The following is a 20,213-nucleotide window of genomic DNA, read 5'->3' on the forward strand; positions in this document are numbered from 1 at the left end:
TCTGGCTGTGGACTGGAAGCCTTAGCTGCCCTCCTTCCCATCCTCAGCTCCTTCCAAGGGGCAGGCCCCTCCCCTGTTCTGCTGGGATGTTTTGTTTGTTTTTTTGAGACAGAGTCTTGTTCTGTTGCCCAGGCTTGGAGTACAGTGACACAATCACAGCTCACTGCAGCCTCGACCTCCCAGGCTCAAGCCATCCTCCCACCTCAGCCTCCCAAGTAGCTGGGACCACAGGCACACACCATGGCACCCAGCTAATTTCTTATTTATTTATTTATTTAAAGAGACAGGATTTCCCTATGTTGCCCAGGCTAGTCTCGAACTTTTGGGCTCAAGCAATCCTCCCACTTCAGCCTCCCAAAGTGCTGGGATTATAGGCGGCAATCACCGCACCCAGCTTATGCTGAGACGTTCTACAGGCACTGAGTCTCAGCTTCCAAGCTGACAGCAGGAAGCAGAACGCCCCCCCCCCAGACTGCATGGTGCTTGGGGCCGGTGTGAGTTTGAATGAATCAGGGCCCCTGGCCACTGAGGCACAGAGGGCAGTATGCTAGGAGACAGCAGAGTCACCCAAAATGGAAGATGCGGGCCTGGCCCGTGGGCCCACGAAGGGAAGGCGCTGCCCTGGAGGCCCTGTCTCCAACTCCTAACAGGTTTATTTTCCACCAGAGATGGCTCAGGTCGACAGGTGAAGCTAGGCTGGCTGCCTAGGCCGTTCCCAGAGAGGGCCCTGCCTTAAGGAGCAGGCACGGAAGGCCGGCCTGTAGAGCTCATGACCATCTCCCCTGCTTTGCCACGGTGCTGTTGCCAGTCCCCTTCTTGGGTGGGGAAGCTCCTTGGAGGCTCTGGGAGTTGTCCTCAGTCCCAGCCATGCAGCTGAGCTTTGCTCATGGCCTGCACTCCGCCCCCATGCCTGGGAAGGTCAGGAGGCCTCTGGCCAGGGCCTCTGCTGTTTGCAGATGCTCCCTTTCCCCAGAGCTGAGCCTGAGGTCTGGCAGGAGTATGGGGCTGCTGGGCCAGGGTCCAGCCTCACGCTCCTGCCTGGGGCTTTGCTTGCAAGGCCTGGCAAGGACACGGGAACCAACTGTTCTGCCAGCCGAGTGTTGCTGTCCACCTCTCAAATCTTCCTCCCAGCTGTGCCTGGACTCCATGTCCCTGCCAGAAGCCGGTCCTTCACACAGGCAGCATGGGATTCCTGGGAGGCGCCTGCCTCGTCCCCTGCCTCTTCCTAGGAGATGCAGAGGGGTGAGGAGAAGGGCATCAGAACCCCACCACCCCACCCACAGGGGCAGGACCAGAACTGCTCTTGCAGGAATCAGCCCAGAGCAGAGCAGCTCGAGATGGCAAGTACAGTCACAGCTGTGACCCCAGGGCTCTTTGGCACTGATGACAGCTCCTTTATTTATTTATTTACTTATTTATTTATTTATTTATTTTTGAGACAGAGTCTTGCTCTTGTCGCCAGGCTGGAGTACAGTGGCATGATCTTGGCTCACTGCAACCTCTGCCTCCCAGGTTCTAAGCGATTCTTCTGCCTCAGGCTCCCAAGTAGCTGGGATTACAGGCGCGCGCCACCACGCCCGGCTAATTTTTTTGTATTTTTGGTAGAGACGGGGTTTCACCATGTTGGCCAGGCTGGTTTCGAACTCCTGACCTCAGGTGATCCACCCACCTCAGCCTCCCAAAGTGCTGGGATGACAGGCGTGAACCACTGCACCCAGCCAGCTCTCCCTTTGGCTGCAGACACTAAGGCAACTTTCACAAAGGTCAAGTAGACCCTCCCTGTGAGCTTTGGTGGTTGGGATTTTTCGATGCCAAGTTTTCTCAAAGACGGGCCCACCAGCATGTATGCTGGCAACATTGGAGAACACTCCAATGTCTGCCAGAGGCCAGGGAGCCAGGCAAGGGGTTCACAGGACCCCCAGAATTTTGTCCCTCCTTGATGATGGTGGGGTGCAGGTGCTGATGGTGACAGCAACTACCACTTACTGAGGCCCATCTGTGTGCTGGTTCCAAGGAGACAGAGACAGGTCACATGAGGCCATCCTAAGGCTAAAGGAGATGTGTCATGAGCCCTGAGAGAGAGATAGACAAAGCCAGAGAAAGGAACTCCCAGGACAGCTAGGTGGGCTTCCTGGAGGAGGCTGTGTTTCGTTGAGCCTCAGAGGATGGTAGGACTTTATCAGAGGATTGTAGTCTCCACGAGGACTGGGACTCTGGGCCTTTTTGGTAACTGTCTTTTCCTGTCCTTGGCACGAAACATTTGTTGAATGAATGAGTCAGGTAGAAAATGGGCCTGGGGGTGTCGGGATAGAGAGGATGATAATGAAAGGAACTGAGCTTCACCCTGGAGCCTCCAGGCCAGGCTGTGGAGAGGAACCGGTGTTCCTGGTGTATTTCTACAGGAGCAGGGCCAGCAGGAGGGCTCAGCCTGGCCCAGGGTTTGGGGAACAGTCCCCCTCCCAAATGCTAAATGTGAGTGGCCTTCTCAGGTGGGGACAGGAATGCCCACCCCACCCCACCCAAGTAGTGCTTTCTGGAGCCAGGTCTGACTTGATCACAGGCCGGGCTCCAGGCTTCCGAGGGGCTCTCGTCCGGACTGGCACCAGACGGTTTCCGTCGGCCTGGCCACTTCCCTGCCCAGCCTGTTCTTTGAACAAGGCCAGAAAGAGGCCTAGGGGAAGGCAGAGCCGCTCTTGGGCTCAGCCCCTGGGATGGGGCCTGGAGGTACCTCGAAGGTTAACCCAGTTCCCAGCCAGGATCTGCTGCCACCCGGGCCACACGCGCAAACCAAGGCAACCACTTCCGCTGGGGCCGTCTCTGAGACATACAGGAAGTGAGCCTCCTGGGGCTGGGGGCAGGGGAGAGGCCGCCTTCTAACACCTCACGCCCACAGGCCCAGGGCTGCCCCTCAGCCCTTGCTGGCTGGGAGAAGAGGGGTCCTCTGCCTCTGTCTGCATCTAGGCTCTTCACCTGGGAGGCGCCCACGCCATCCATGCCCGTGCTCTGCCCCTGCCCTCAGCAGACTTGATGGAACCGGTGCCCAGGAGCAGAACCTCGGGCCATGCAGGGGCCCAGAGTGGGCAGGGGAGGGGTCTGCCTCGCTGGCCCAGCAGATCTGGGCTCTGGCCTGTCCTGGGCTGCTTGCTGACCCCACACCCATTTTCCCAGCTCTGCCTGTGAACTTTGGCCCGACCCTCCCTGTGAACCTGGCACAGATGCCACCTCCTCTCTGAAGCCTTCCTGGCTTGTCCCAGGTAGTGTGGATCGCCCATCTGTGCCCCCAGAGGCCCGGTGGCCCCTGCTCCAGCTCTCCCACCTCCACTTTTCACAAGGAGCCTCAGGCAGTGCATGCCTCCCAAACCTAGTCTTGGCATCTGAGCTCCTTGAAAGCGCAGGTGTTTCTCATTTGTTTTTGGCCTCCGTGGCCCCCAGCCCATGGTCCTGCACCCCTGGACATCACACAGATGCTTCCCTTGCAAGGAGAAATTATCACCTCCCCTAGCTCCTGGAGGACACTGGGAAGATGTCACAGGGGTCTCAAAGCCCATGTGTCCCAAACTGACACCATTGGCTTTGCCCAACCTGCTTGTCCTACCTCTGCCAACACCTACACCCGGGCATCCCAGCCAGACCCTAAGGTGTCTCTAGACCATTACTTGCCTCTTCCACCTCCTCCCGCATGCCTTCCAGGGCCCCAGGCCCAGAATGGAGGCATCTGTGGTACATTCAGGCACCCGAAGGAGTAGACCTGCAGGAGTAGCTCAGGTGAGGCCACAGAGGCAGGTGTGGGCCAGTGTAGAAGGGAGGAACAGGGAGTGACCCCAGGGAGACTCCAGCCTCCTCCCCATCATCCCCTTTGGCATCAGGGCTGGAAACTGGGCCCAGAGGGAGGGTGCGCCCTGCACTTGTGTATCAGGGTCGGGGCAGGAGCAGAGCTGCGGCCAGCTGTGTGGCCTCTGGCCTCCCAAGCCCCCTCTTCTGCTGGCTTCCGTCACCACCACCAAGTCCAGCTCCGACTGGAATGTTCCAGCGCTCAGAGCAGAGCAGCAGGCAGGGCAGGAATGGGGGTGTGGGCAGGCAGAGCCAGACATTTCTGGGCAACAACAAGGGGAAATTTCAATCCTTGGAACATCAGCTGAGGGTTCCTGCCAGACATTCTGACCCTGAAACACAGGCTTTCTGAAGAGGGCCTGCCTACTGTGGTCCTGGGCTGGGAGGGAGAGAGCCTGGGGCCTGGGGCTGGTCATCTGGGCTACCCAGAAGCGCCCCGAGGCGGTCCCCATCTCCCGCAGCAGCATGGCTATGCCCATTGTGCTTCCTCTAGCTGCCCATGGCAGCATACAGGCTATGGGGACCTGGAGTCCAGGATGCTGGAGCAGCACACTGGGATACTTCGTGCAGTTTGCAAATTACCAACACCCTTAAAATACCAAAATACCTTTGGATTTCAGCAGCCACCAGACCTCCTGGGGGCCCCCTCCAGGAAGCAGAGGCCTTTGAACCTTGCCTGCCCTGGCCATAGCCACTTGCTGGCACAACCCAACGCCTGAGGGTTCCTTTCCCCCACGCCAGAGCTGGAGTTGGTTCAGAGAGAGAGCGAGAGTCAAAGCGGAGCTGCTCAGCAAGTTGTTGGGGTGGGGGAAGGGTTGGGCTTCTGACAAGACCATTTTGTGGGGGCCGGGGGGTGCTGGTCATACACCCTGGGGCAGGCCACAGGCTCCCCAAGCCCCCTCTATTCTGCGTTCATGCTGTTTCTGCACCTTGAAACCTGGCACACTCACAGCTCCGTGCCCACGTGTGGCTGGGAGCGAGCTCCCAGGTTGGTGGCTGCCAGTGGCACAGCACTTCTCCACCCGGAGCCTCCTCTTCCTCACCTCCCGCTGCACAGCCTGATACAGCTGACCACCACCCCCACCACCCACATCCTGGCTCTAGAGATGGGCACAGGACAGTGGTCTAGGCAGCCAGCACACCCATCCCCCGACGATGGTCTTTGAGGGTCAAAAGCCTCTACTCCCACGGTGCAGAGGGAGGAATGTTCCCTGGGGCCACACCAGCAGGTGAGTCACGGTGCGGGGCGCTCAGGAAAGTCCAGGGAAAGGGATGGCGGTGAGGATCTTGGGGTCTAGATTCACTCCCAGAATGAGCCTGTCCACAGGCAGGTGTAGTTGGGGAGCACTGTGGGGTTTTAAATCAGTTACGGAGAAATCCACCCAGCAATGAGCAACTCCAAGATGTGAAGGCGAGCATTCAGTAGCACAATGGACACAGTGACTGGCGCCTTTGTGCAAACCCAAAACAATGGACTCTCACTCAGCAGGTCTCCTCCGCGTGGCTGAGGCTGATGATCACATGAGTCAAAGCTGGAGGAGGCAACAGAATTCAGAGGCAAACCTCAACTCAGGGGACACTGACGTGGAAGGACCCAGCGACTTCCAGTGCTTACTCTGTTAAAGCGCCCGTGTCCCTACTACTAGGTCCAAGGTATTTCTGCATATTGGTGTCCTCTCCAAAGGTCAAGGAGCAAGCAGTTAGGGAAATCAGTAAGTCCTCAAAGAGGTACTGGGAGAAATTAGCATGGGGGCTGGACAAACAGTTCAGAGCCGGGGGGACAGCCAGCCATGTGGCGATGGGTCATCGCTGCCTTGGGACTTTTGTTTTCTTTTCTTTTTGTTTTGTTTTGAGACAGAGTCTCGCTCTGTCACCCAGGCTGGAGTGCAGTGGTATGATCACAGCTCACTGCAGCCTCGACCTCCTGGGCTCAGGTGATCCTCCCAAGTAGCTGGGACTACAGGTGTGCGCCACTGTGCCTGGCTAACTTTTTAATTTTTGGAAAGCTGGGGTCTTGCTCTTGCCCAGACTGGCTTCAAACCATCCTCCCACCTCAGCCTCCCAACATGTTGGCATTACAGCCTTTTCTTTCTTTTTTAAATTGAGGTAAAACCTATATCCAGTAAAGTGCACAGATCTTAAGTGTGCACCTCAGTGAGATTTTGCACAAACACGTAAGTGTGTAAGGCACCATCTAGATCTCCAGCAGCCCCAGAAGGCTCCCTCTAGCCCCTCCCCATGGTACCTGCCTCCAAGGGTTACTTGGTGTTCTGATTTGTATCAGGAGTTTTTCCTGGTGTTTTGTTTTGTTTTGTTTAGAGACAAGGTCTTATCACCCAGGCTGGAGTGCAGTGGTGCAGTCTTGGCTCACTGTAGCCTCCCAGGCTCAAGGGATCCTCCCTACTCCCCCTAGAGTAGCTGGGACTACAGGCATGTGCTACTATGCCTGGCTAACTTTTTTTCTAAAGATGAGATTTCAATTTGTTGTTCAGGCTAGTCTCAAATTTCTGGCCTCAAGTGATCCTCCTGCCTTGGCCTCCCAAAGTGCTAGGATTACAGGTGTGAACCACCATGCCTGGCCCTGTTTTTTTGTTTACTTGTCTGGTTGGTTGTTGTTGTTTGTTTTGTTTTGTTGTTTTGTTTTTGAAATGAAGTTTCACTCTTGTTGCTGAGGCTGGAGTGCAATGGCGCTATCTTGGCTCATTACAACCTCCGCCTCCCAGGTTCAAGCAATTCTCCTGCCTCAGCCTCCTGAGTTCATGCCCGGCTAATTTTGTATTTTCAGTAGAGACCGGGTTTCTGTTGATCAGGCTGGTCTCAAACTTCCAACCTTAGGTGATCCACCTGCTTTGGCCTCCCAAAGTGCTGGGATTACAGGCATGAGCCACCACGACCAGCAACCTGGCCCTGTGTTTTAAAAACATCATATAAATAGAATCACACTGTGTGCATTGTGCTGTCTTCTTCTTCTTCTTTTTTTTTTTTTTTTTTTTTGAGGTGGGGTTTCGCTTTTGTCGCCCAGGTTGGAGTGCAATCTCGGCTCACTGCAACCTCTGCCTCCCGGGTTCAAGCGATTCTCCTGCCTTAGCCTCCCAAGTAGCTGGGACTACAGGCGCGTGCCACCACACCTGGCTAATTTTTGTATTTTTAGTAGAGACGGGGTTTCCCCATGTTGGCCAGGCTGGTCTCGAACTCCTGACCTCATGTGATCCACCGGCCTTGGCCTCCCAAAGTGCTGGGATTACAGGCGTGAGCCACTGTGCCCAGCTATGCTGACTTCTTTTACTCAAACTTATGCCTGTGAGATTCCTCCAAATTGTTGTGGGCGTCTGTCGTCCGTTCTTTTTTATCATGGTAAAGTATCCCGTTTTATGAACCTTCCACAGTTTCTTATCCACGCACTGTTGATGGACATCCAGGTGGTTTCCAGTTTGGGGTTGTCAAGAATAAAGCTGCTACAGGCATTTCTGTAGATGTCTTTTGGTGGGCAGAAACACTAGGTACATTAACTAGAAGTGGAACTGGCCAACGGGGTATTTGCGTGTTTGATTGAGTAGACGCTGCCAGTTTTCTGCGGTTGTTACAGGAATCCACACTCCACCGGTGTGTATGAGGGTTCCAGTTGCTCCACACCCTCAACAGCACTTGGTGCTATCCGTCCTTCCACTGTGGTCATTCTGGTGGCTTACTTGGAATACAGGTCTCAGACACTGTCCTGGAATCAGAGCTCGCCTCACCAGTTTCGTGAGGTCGGTCTGGGGATGGGGGAGGCAGATGTTCCTCCAGCACTCAGGCAGAGCGGGTGCCTGAGACTGACATCGTGTGGGTGTTAGGCCCAGGTCCAAACCAAAGAGGTAGTCAGCATATTTACGGCATGCACAGGTTAGCATTGATGCAAAAAATGAGAGAGGAGAAAACTGCCTGCCAGCTTTTAAATATTTTATTTATTCATTCAACAAATATTTGAGTACCTGCAAGCACTGGGGCTACAACTGTGAATAAGACAAAAATCTCTCCCCTCTGGGAGTCCACTCCAGTGAAGGGAGACAGACAGTAACTACAACTGAAAGTGTGTTAGAGTGGCCGGGCGCGGTGGCTCACGCCTGTAATCCCAGCACTTTGGGAGGCTGAGGTGGGTGGATCACAAGGTCAGGAGTTTGAGACCAGCCTGACCAACATGGTGAAACTGTCTCTACTAAAAATACAAAAATTAGTTGGGTGTGGTGGTGCATGTCTGTGAGCCACCACACCGGGCAGGAACTTTGTTTTTTAATGACAGGGTGGAGATTCCTACTAGATATGGAGACGCTGAGTGGGCCAGAGAAAAGTCCAGGCTGCCAAACACATTTGGGAGTTACCAGTGAGTAGGCAAATCAGGGGCTGGGTGAGTGTGGATAGGAAGAGAAGGCTCCAAGAAATGAGCCCTGGGACACCCCAGGGTCTGAAGGTCAGGCATCGGAGGTGGGAGCAGCAGAGGAGACGGAGAAGGAGCAGCCAGTCCTGCTGCAAGGGGAAGGCCGGGAGAGCCTGGGGCCAGAGGCGCAGCCAGGAGGGAGGGGCCAAGGAAGGGAAGGACTGGAAACTGACCTCGGGCTTAGGAACATGCAGGTCAGTGGTGCCCTTGAAGGATCTTGGTCGGGTGGTCGGAGCAGATGCCTGTGGGAAAGGAACGAGAGGACGGAAGAAACAGATTAGCAGCAGCGAGCACAGAAACTCACTGGAGGAATTCCGATGCAAACGGAGAGGGAAGTGGTGCCAAAGCGAGTTTGGGGTTTTTAAAAAATGGCATTTTTGAGATATTGTTCACATCCCATAAAATCCGCCCCCTCTTTGGAATATCCAACTCAGTGGTTTTTAGTAGTCACAAGATTGTGCAGCCATCACCACTATCCAATTTCAGAACATTTTCATCACCCCACAGAGAAACCCTACACCTATGACGAGTCACTCCCTGTTCCTCCCACCTCCCAGCCCCTGGCAACCGCGAACCTACTCTCCACCTCTGTGGATTTGCCTTTTCCACACATTTCACGTAAATGGAATTATATAATACATGGTCTTTTGTGACTAGTCTCTTTCACTCTCTGTGTGTGTGTGTGTGTGTGTATATAGTTTTTTTTTTAACGGAGTCTCACTCTGTCACCCAGGCTGGAGTACAGTGGCATGATCTCGGCTCACTGCAACCTCCACCTCCTGGGTTCAAGTGATTCTTCTGCCTCAGCCTCCCGAGGAGCTGGGATTACAGGCATGTGTCACCATACCCAGCTAATTTTTGTATTTTTAGTAGAGACAGAGTTTCACCATGTTGTCCAGGCTGGTCTTGAACTCCTGACCTCAAATGATTCACCCACCTTGGCCTCCCAAAGTGCTGGGGTAACAGGCGTGAGCCACCGCGCCTTGCCTCAGTATAATATTCAGGATTCATCCATGTTTAGTGTGGATCAGTATGTAATTCCTTTTTATGGCTGAGTAATAACCCATCGTATGTTATACACATTTTGTTATTATTCATCAGATGATGGACATTTAGGTTGTAACGCTTTTTGGCTGTTGTGAGTAATGTTGCTGGTGAACACTTGTGTGTGTTTTTGTCTGGACATATGTTTTTCACTCTCTTGGGTATATGCCTAGGAGTGGAATTGCTGGGTCACGTGGTCACTTTGTTTAACGTTTTGAGGAGTTGCCAAACTGTTTTCCAAAGCAGCTACATCATTTTACGTTCCCACCAGTAACATACAAAGGTTCTGATTTCTTCCCAACTTCATCAATACTTGTTATTCTCTTTATTTTAACCATCCTACTAGGGAAGAAGTGGTATATTGTTGTGGTTTTGATGGCTGATGGTGTTGAGCCTCTTCTCATGTGCTTAGTGTCCACTTTTAAATTAGGACATTTGCCTCTTTTTTGTAGTGATGGGGTGTCATTATGTTGCCCAGTCTGGTCTCAAACTCCTGGGCTCAAGCAATCTTCCTCCCTCTGCCACCCAAAATACTGGGATTATAGACATGAGCCACCAAGCCCCGCCACATTTGTCTTTTTATTGCTGAGTTGTGAGCATTCTTTACATGTTCTAGATACTAGTTCCTCATCAGATACATGATTTGCGGTTATTTTCTCCCATACCATGGTTTGTTTTTTTCACTTTCTTGATAGTGCCTGATGCACATAAGTTTTCAATTTTTGATGAAATCCCATTAACCTATTTTTTAGTTTGCCACTTGTGTTTTTATGTCATATCTAAGAAGCCATTGCCTAATCCAAGGTCATAAAGAGTTATTCCTAAGTTTTCATCTGAGAGTTTTATAGTTCTTACATTTAGGTCTGTTTAGACTTAATGTTGTTGTTTTGTTTTGTTTTTCTAACGGAAAAAAAAAAAGGAGGATTGCTGGATTCAAACAATCCTCTCGCCTCAGCCACTCAGGTTGCTGGGACTACAGATGCATGCCACCACACCTGGCTAATTTTTCTATTTTTTTGTAGAATCAGGGTCTCACTATGTTGCCCAGGCTGGTCTTGAACTCTTGGCCTCAAGTGATCCTCCCAACTTGGGGTCCCAAAATGCTGGGATTACAGGTGTCAGCCACTGCAACTGGCTTTGACATAGGTTTTTTTACATAGTATAAGGTAGGCGGTAGACTTCATTATTTTGCATGCAGTCACGCAGTAGTCCTAGCAGTACTGGTTGAAAAAACAATTATTCCCCAACAAAATTGTCCTAACACTCGTTGACATTTTGGTTTTTTTAATATTGGAGAACGAATGTGCATGTTCATGCTGTTGAACCTGTGGAGCCTGTGGAGAGGAGGAATCGGTGACACAGAGAGAAAGAGCAGAATGGCTGGAGTGGCGTCCCCTGGTGGTGGGAGAGGGGTGGACCCTGTGTCCAGTGGAGGAGGTGGCCTTAGACCAAGGTCAGTTCACAGTAACAGAAGAAAGATGGTTGCCTGCGAGCAGATGGAGGTGGTAGGCATTCTCTTCTGGCGGCTTCATTTTTCTTAGTGAAACGGGAAGCAAGTTCACCACCGGAGAGAAAGGACAGAAGAGGAAGCGTTGGGAGCCCAAGAGGGAAGAGGTTAGAGGGAGAGGAAATGAGCTCAGAGGGGGGCTGCCGTGTTGCTGGCAATTATCCTGTATTTTCTCAGGATAATTGCCAGCAACATGGCAGCCCCCCTCTGAGCTTAGTGATGAAGAACTGAAAGTGAGAGAAGGCCGGGCGCGGTGGCTCACACATGTAATCTCAGCACTTTGGGAGGCCGAGGCAGGCGGATCACCCGAGATCAGGAGTTCAAGACCAGCCTGGCAAACATGGTGAAACCCTGTCTCTACTAAAAATACAAAAATTAGTTGGGCGTGGTGGTGGGCACCTGTAATCCCAGCTAGCAGGGAAGCTGAGGCGGGAGAATCGCTTGAACCCGGGAGGCAGAGGTTGCAGTGAGCCGAGATCTTGCCACTACATTCCAGCCTGGGCAACAGAGAGAGACTCTGCTTCAAAAAAAAAAAAAAAATCCAGATGCAGTGGCTCATGCCTGTAATCTCAGGACTTTCGGAGGCTGAGGCGGGGGGATCACATGAGGTCAGGAGTTCAAGACCAGCCTGGCCAACATGATGAAACCCCGTTTCTACTAAAAATACAAAAATAAAAACCAAAAAATTAGTTGGGCATGGTGGCAGATACCTGTAATCCCAGATACTTGGGAGGCTAAGGCAGGAGAATCGCTTGAACCTGGGAGGTGGAGGTTACAGTGAGCTGAGATCACTCCACTGAAATCCAGCCTGGGTGACAGAGCGAGACGCTGTCTCAAAAAAAAAAAAAAAAGTGAGAGCAGTCAATGTGGTCAGGTGTTTTTCTTCAGCCATAATTGGCCAGGCAGTTGGAGGGAGAGGGGATAGGGACCTGGGGATGCCATCATCCAAGGCCTCCACAGCAGGGCTGTCTGTTCCTGGGGCAGGACAAGGCTGGTGCCCAGTGGCTGCAGTAGGTGACCCTCTCACTGGTGAGGCTTGGGGTCACTCAGGTAGGTGGTCTTCACCCACACACCAGGTCTATTTGACATCTCAAGGGAGGGGAAAATGCTCCTGTCTTAGGTCTGGTTAGAGACCACAGATTAGGGAAGCCACCAGTAAGCCCTCAACTCTCCCAACTCCCAACCTGTCAGCTTGGGCTGCCATGACAAAATGTCATAGACTGGGCAGCTTAAATTTATTTTCTCACAGTTCAGGAGGCTGGAAGTCCAAGATCTGGGAGCCAGCATGGTTGGGTTCTGGGGAGGGCTCTCTTCCTGGCTTACAGATGGCCACCTTCTTGCTGAGTCATCACATGAAGGAGAGAGCAACAGAGCCGTCTAGGACACTAATCCCAGGATGAAGGCCCCACCCTCATGGCTGTATCTGAACCCCCTTACCTCCTGTATCAAGTCCACTTTCACGCTGTTAATAAAGACACACCTGAGACTGGGCAATTTACAAAAGTAAGAGGTTTAATGCGCTTACAGTGTCACATGGCTAGGGACAATCATGGGGCAAAACAATCATGGGGCAAAACAAAGAAGAGCAAGTCACATCTTACTGGATGGCAGCAGGTACATAAAGAGACCCTGTGCAGGGAATTTCCCATTTTTAAAACCATCAGATAGGCCGGGCACGGTGGCTCATGCCTGTAATCCCACCAATTTTGGAGGCCGAGACGGGCGGATCACCCGAGGCCAGGAGTTCGAGACCAGCCTCGCCAACATGGTGAAACCCCCCTCTCTCCTAAAAATACAAAAAAGAAAAATTAGCCGGGCATGGTGGTGGGCACCTGTAATTGCAGCTACTTAGGAGGCTGAGGCAGGAGAATCATTTGAACCCAGAAGGCAGAGGTAGCAGTGAGCCAAGATCAGACCATTGCACTCCAGCCTGGGCAACAACAGTGAAATTCCATTAAAAAAAAAAAAAAATCTGATCTCGTGAGACTTATTCACTATCACGAAAACAGCACAGAGAAGATCACCCCACCCATGATTCAATTATTTCCCACCAGGTCCCTCCCGTAACACATGGGAATTATGGGAGCTACAAGATGAAATTTGGGTGGGGACGCAGAGCCAAACCGTATCACCTCCTAAGATCCCATCTCCAAACACAGTCACTCTGGGGGCTGGGGCTTCAACACAGGAATTCTAAGGGGGACACGATTCAGTCTATAGCACCTCCCAACCTGCTCTTGACCTCTAACAAGGATCTCAAACAAGCCCAGATGCCAAATTTCAGAACAGAGGAGAGACAGAAAAAAAAAAAAAAAAGTGTTTCCTGGTTCTTAGAGTGTCTGTATCACTGGCAACCTGAGTGGAAAAGAAAAAAGAAATCTTTCATTTTTATACTTTCTGCTGTGTATCTTATAGAGTTGTGATTCCCAATATGCTAGCCACTGGCCACATGTGACTAGTCAGAATTGAGATGTGCCAGCAAGTGTAAAATAGACACCAGGTTTCGAAGGCTTAATATGAAAAAAAAAATGGAAATCATCTCAATCATCTTTTATATTAATTACATGTTGAAATGATAATATGTTAGATATCAGGTTAAATAAATCATATTATTAAATTAATTTCTTCTATTTGTTCCTACTTTTTAAAAGTGTGGGTTACTAGAAAATCTCAAATTACACGTGTGACTCACTGTGGAGGCCAAAGCAGCTCCGTCTTGGATACTAATCTGCCAAGTTGGCTTCTGATGAACCCCCATTCCAGGAAAGCTTCTAAGATCCCCATTTCTCGATCGTTTCTTGTGTAATTGCAGATACTTACCATATATCCTTAAGTCAAACAACCTTGATGTTATCCTACTTCAACTGTCTACACATCCATTCTGAACCACCCTCCCCTCTGGTATACAAGTCCTGGGTCTTGGGAGTGATGGTGCGGGGTCCACCCTCTTGTCTTGCCACTGCCAAGACACAGACATGGCTTCTGTCCGTAAGTCCCTATTGAATGTTTGTTTCTAAGGAACTAGATATGCCAGCCTCTTTCTTTGGCCTCTTAGCTTCCTCAGATGTTGGAGCAGGTTTCTATACATCTGCCCATGGTAAGACACTCACGTTCGGCTTGTATTCTATTCATGTTGGATAGCGCTGACATAGAAGAATCTGAAACAGCCCGCAGCACAGCCGGCCCTCCTGCCCTGGTCAGTGGGCACAAGCACATCAGATCAAGCTTTCATGGGTCTCAGGATCTGGGATGGTGCTTTGGAACTGAATGTTGTGGTGGGACCACTCCTCTAAGGAGGGCAGGATCCAAGGTGGGCTGTGAGCCCTCTTCCTAAGTGACAGCCTTCAGTGGTCCCCAGAGGCAGCCCCAGGGAGATGAGGACCTGGCTGGCTCTCCAAAAATCTGAGCAGGCTGGCTCATGTTTGGTTTAGGGATACATAAATCACTCACATTTTAAACACTAGAACCCCTCAGGCACGAGATGCCCATGCCCTGAGATTCATGCCTGCCCGTCTGTTCCCTCTGAGTCATGCCTTCATTGGGTGGAAGACCACTAGGATCACAGCACGGTCTGCAGTCCCCCTTTTTTTTTGAGATGGAGTCTTGCTCTGTCTCCCAGGGTGGAGTGAAGTGGTGTGACCTTGGCTTACTGCAACCTCCGCCTCCCGGGTTCAAGCAATTCTCCTGCGTCAGCCTCCCAAGTAGCTGGGATTACAGGCACCCACCACCACGCCTGGCTAAGTTTTGTATTTTTAGTAGAGATGGGGTTTCACCATGTTGGCCAGGCTGGTCTCGAACTCCTGACCTCAGGTGATCCACCCGCCTCGGCCTACCAAAGTGGTGGCATTACAGATGTGAACCACGGCACCCAGCCTGCAATCCCTCTTTCTTTTTTATTCCCTCCAAGCACTGAAGCATGAATTTGTGGTAAGGTAAATAAACATGTGTGTGTTGGGGTGGGGGGGGTATATCCACAGAATGTCACGTGCCCAGCCCTGTTCTCTATTTGTTACAGTTGGCTATTAGGATTCCAGCCTCTTGCTCACACACATAGTCTAACTATTTCCCTTTTGTTCAGAATTGGAATTCTTTCCCTTTTTTTTTCCTGCTATTATAAACAGCAGTGCTATGAATATCTTTATTTTTTTCCACTTGAATTATTCTACTGGAATGTTTTCCCTGAAGTGAAATTGGTTGGCTGGAAGGTATATATAATTTTATAGTTCCTGTGATTTTTCACCAAATCATTGTCCTAAAAGACTGCATTGCTATGTATCGCCTTCTGCGTGTACGTGTGTGTGTATGCATGTGCGTGTGTGGACATACGTGTACACCGTTTTCCCTCAGCCCTGCCAGCTGTGGGTTTGATCCCTTGTATTTATTTTTACTAATTAACTGGTACATAACAGATATCTCCTGGATATTATACTTGCATTTGCTTACTTGCTAACAAGAATGAGTAAAGTCCTTCTCTTAACACCCAGAAGAATAAAATAAACAGCCACCACATCCATGGCTTAGAGAAACACCTCTCAGCTCCCTCCTTTGCCAGGACTCGGGGGCACCCACAGCTGACGCCGAGGCTGTGACGCGGCTGGCCAGGCTCGATCTCGGCCTGCTGACCTGTGGCTGTCATCGTGGTCCTAGAGGTCTCCTCCAGCTAATAAAGCCATTTCTCTCCTCCAGCCAACTGAAGGCACATGAGGCAATGCCCTCTTCTGCACGGTTTAGATGAGTCCTGCATTTTTTTTTTTTTTTTTTGAGACGGAGTCTCACTCTGTCGCCCAGGCTGGAGTGCAGTGGCGCGATCTCGGCTCACTGCAAGCTCCGCCTCCCGGGCCGACACCATTCTCCTGCCTCAGCCTCCTGAGTAGCTGGGACCACAGGCGCCCGCCTCCGCGCCCAGCTAATTTTTTGTATTTTTAATAGAGACGGGGTTTCACCGTGTTAGCCAGGATGGTCTCGATCTCCTGACCTTGTGATCCACCTGCCTCAGCCTCCCAAAGTGCTGGGATTACAGGCGTGAGCCACCGCGAGTCCTGCATTTCTTAATTCCCATATGTTCGTTGTTGGGATTGAGAGACATTCTGTTTTACATGCAAAAAAGGTTGCCGGAGATGCGGCTGATGTCCTGTCCACAGCTTATGAAAACCTCAGGGCAGTCTCCGCACCCTCCCCCTGGGGAAGTTACAAAACACTATCCTCTGATTGCCACTGTCTGGGCCTGGCCTGGCCCAGACCTGGGGAGAGGAGGAGGAAGGCCTTGACTCGCTGGCCCGCCAGAGGGCGCCTCCCACCGCAGATGCTAGGCCGTGTCCCCAGCCCTGCAGCCTCCTAGCTCTGCGCACCACAGCCAAGCCTGCATCCCTCCAGCCAGACATCTCAGCCCAGAGACACAAAGCAGTCATCCAGCTAAAATGTACCATCTGCCTGGGAATGGCAATGCTGAAGCAGGTTAATAGCTGGCCCTGAGCAGATGGTTTATTCCAATGATGACTGTGTCCCTGCACCCAGTCCTCTTCCTTAGCGCTGCCTCACCCATCGGCAGCCTACAGCTCTCCTTGGGCCAGGCCCCACTGGAAGGGCCAGCCCTGCTGCCCAGAAATCCTGCCACCCTGCCACCCAGGCACCAAACACCCAGACACCCAGACATCTAGCATGCAGTCACCTGACACCCAGACACCCGGACACCTGGACACTCAGTCACCCAGACACCTGATACCCAGATACCCGGACACCCAGACACCTGACACTCAGACACCGAGACACCTGACACCCAGACACCCAAACACCCAGACACCTGACACCTGGACACCTGACACCCAGACACCCAAACACCCAGACACCTGACACCCAGACACCTGACACCCGGACACTTGGACACCCAGACACCTGACACCTGGATACCTGACACCCAGACACCCAAACACCCAGATATCTGACACCCAGACACCTGACACCCAGATACCTGACACCCAGATACCCAAACACCCAGACACCTGACACCCAGACACCTGGACACCCAGACACCTGACACCCGGACACCAAGACACCTGACACTCAGACACCCAGACACCTAACACCCAGAAACCTGACACCCAGACATCTGACACCCAGACATCGAGACACCTGACACCTGGACACCCAACACCCAGAAACCTGATACCCAGACACCTGACACCCGGACACCTGACATATGGACACCTGACACCCAGACACACGGACACCTGGACAGGCAGACACCCAGACTCCTGGACACTCAGACACCTGACAGTGAGACATCCATACACCCAGACACCTGGAAACTCAAACACCAGACACCCAGACACCCAGATGCCCAGACACTGAGACACCTGACACCTGACACCCAGACAACTGACACCCTGACACCTGGACACCCAGACACCTGACACCCGACATCCAAACACTCGACACCCAGATACCCGACACCCAGACACTTGGATACCTGGACACCAAGATGCCTGACACCCAGACACCTTACACTCAGGCACCTGGACACCCAGACACCCAGACACCTGATACCTGGACACCCAGACAACCTGACATCCAGACACCTGGACACCCAGATACCCAGACATGCAGACACCTGACACCTAACACCCAGACACCCAGACACCCAGACACCCGGACACCCAGACACCTGACACCTGGACACTTGGACACCCAGACACCTGACAGCCAGACATCTGGACACCCAGACACCCAGACACCCAAACACTAGATACCCAGACACCCAGCCACTTGAGATCCAGACACTCAGACACCTGACACCCAGACACCCACACACCTGGTGGGGTGTCCGGGTGTCTTGGTATCAAGTGTCTGGGTGTCTGGGTGTCGGGTGTCTGGGTGTCCAGGTGTCAGGTTTCTGAGTGTCTGGGTGATAAGGTGTCTGAGTGGCTGGGTGTCTGGTTGTCCAGGTGTCCAGGTGGTGGGGTGTCTGGGTGGTGGAGGGCCTGGGTGTTTGGGTGCTCAGGTGTCCAGGTGGTGGGGTGTCCAGGTAGTGGAGTGTCTGGGTGTCTGGGGGTTGGGGTGTCTGGATATTCGAGTGGCAGGGTGTCTGGATGGTGGGGTGACTGAGTATCCAGGTGTCCAAGTGACCCTCAGACACCCAGACACCCGACACCCAGACACCTGACACCCAAACACCCAGACATCTGACACCTGGACACTCAGACACCCAGACACCAGACACCCAACACCCAGACACCCAGACGCCCAGAAACCTGACACTCAGACACCCAGAAACCCAGACACCCAGACACCTGACACCCAGACACCTGACACCCAGACACCTGACAGCCAGACACCTGACACCCAGACATCCGGACACCCAGACACTCGGACACCCAGACATCCAGACACCTGACACCCCACCACCTGGACACCCAGATACCCTGCCACCTGAACACGCTGCCACTCAGTCACTTGGACACCTGGATACTCAACCACCCCACCATCCAGACACCCTGCCACTCCAATACCCAGACACCCCAATCCCCAGACACCCAGACACTCCACTACCTGGACACCTGGACATTCAAACACCCAGACCCTCTGCCACCTAGACACCCTGCCACTCAGACACCGAGACACCCCACCACCTGGACACCTGGACACCCAGACACTCAGACACCTCACCACACAGATACCCAGAAACCTGACACCCAGAAACCTGGACACCCAGACACCCAGACACCTGACACCGAGACACCCAGACACTTGACACCAAGATACCTGGACACCCCACCACCCCACCACCTAGACACCCTGCCACTCAGATACCCAGATACCCTGTCCCCCAGACACCAAGACACCCAGATACCCCACCACCTGGAAAATGCTCCACCCAGACACCCTGCCACCTGGACACCTGGAGACCCCTCCACCCACAGACCCCACCACGAGGATACCCTATCACCCAGACACACAGACACTCAAATACCCTGCCACCCCACCACCCAGACACTCTGTCGCCTGGACACGCAGACACCCTGCTGTCCCACAACCCAGACACCCTGCCACCCTGCCACCTTGCCACCTGAACATGCCACCACCTGGACACACAGACATCCTGTGACTCAGCCACCTGGACACCATGCCACCCAGCCACCCGGACACCAAGCCACCCAGCTGCCCCGCCGGCCACATGTGGCTGACTCCCTGCTCACCCTCCCACTGCGTCAGCCACAGGGAACTGGGGTGGGGTCCCAGCACCCCTAGGCAGGCAGTTCCATAGGGGATTACCGCCAGCTGTCTTTCACAGAGAGACAGCCAAGCTACAGATCGATCAACCCCATTCATAATCAAACGAAAATGAACCAAACCAGATGTCAGTAGTCACCCATGAAATTAATCAAGGCGTAAGACAGTAGCACTCTGCTCCTTAGTAGGGATGTAATGAGATGTGTGCCCCCTTGTTGGGAGAGTAAGTTAATGATAACACCTCTCCAGAAAGGATTCTGACCTAATAAAACAACTCACCTTAAAAAATGTCGCATACGGCCGGGCGCGGTGGCTCACGCCTGTAATCCCAGCACTTTGGGAGGCCGAGGCGGGCGGATCACAAGGTCAGGAGATCGAGACCACGGTGAAACCCCGTCTCTACTAAAAATACAAAATAAAATTAGCCGGGCGCGGTTGTGGGCGCCTGTAGTCCCAGCTACTCGGGAGGCTGAGGCAGGAGAATGGCGTGAACCCGGGAGGCGGAGCTTGCAGTGAGCCAGAGATCGCGCCACTGCACTCCAGCCTGGGCGACAGAGCAAGACTCCGTCTCAAAAAAAAAAAAAAAAAATGTCGCATACTTGGCGGGGCATGGTGGCTCACGCCTGTAATCCCAACACTTTGGGAGGCCAAGGTGGGAGGATCACTTGAGGACAGGAGTTCGAGGCTAGTCTGGCCAACATGGCGAAACCTGGTCTCTACTAAAAAATACACAAATTAGCCAGGCGTGGTGGCAGGCACCTGTAATCTCGGGTACTTGGAAGGTTGAGGCAAGAGAATCATTTGAACCCAGGAGGCAGAGGTTGCAGTGGGCTGAGATCACACCACTGCACTCCAGACTGGGCGACACAGCAAGAATCCGTCTCAAAAAAAAAAAAAAAAAAAAAAGCTGCATACTTTTAAATCCAGCAATTTGACTTTGAGGAATGAATCCTAAAGACTAGAATGCAATAAAGAAAATATTAACACAGGAGTACTGTAATACTTCAGCATTACAGTAGTAAAAACCCACAAATGGAAATCACACCAGGCACATGGTTAGGCACAGTGGAATATTATGCAGCTATTACAAATATTTACAAGGAATTTAAAATTACATCAAAAATATTATTTAACATTCATTGATAAAGGTGTTCAAAGAGGTATACAGGAGAAGAAGACAAGTACGTTAGA

At 52.3% G+C, this 20,213-nt stretch overlaps 1 long non-coding RNA gene across 1 annotated transcript; it reads right to left on the reverse strand.

The window, feature by feature from the left end:
• Positions 1-12,290: 12,290 nt before the first annotated feature.
• LOC144336784 (uncharacterized) lies at positions 12,291-19,518 on the reverse strand. Its single transcript, XR_013409106.1, has 2 exons — positions 19,302-19,518; positions 12,291-13,151 (listed from the first exon to the last, which is right to left on the reverse strand). It is a non-coding gene; the product is annotated as an uncharacterized LOC144336784 (long non-coding RNA).
• Between the last annotated feature and the right edge of the window lie 695 nt (positions 19,519-20,213).

This window comes from Macaca mulatta, chromosome 19, assembly GCF_049350105.2.
Source record: "Macaca mulatta isolate MMU2019108-1 chromosome 19, T2T-MMU8v2.0, whole genome shotgun sequence".
In the NCBI taxonomy this organism is placed as follows: domain Eukaryota; kingdom Metazoa; phylum Chordata; class Mammalia; order Primates; family Cercopithecidae; genus Macaca; species Macaca mulatta.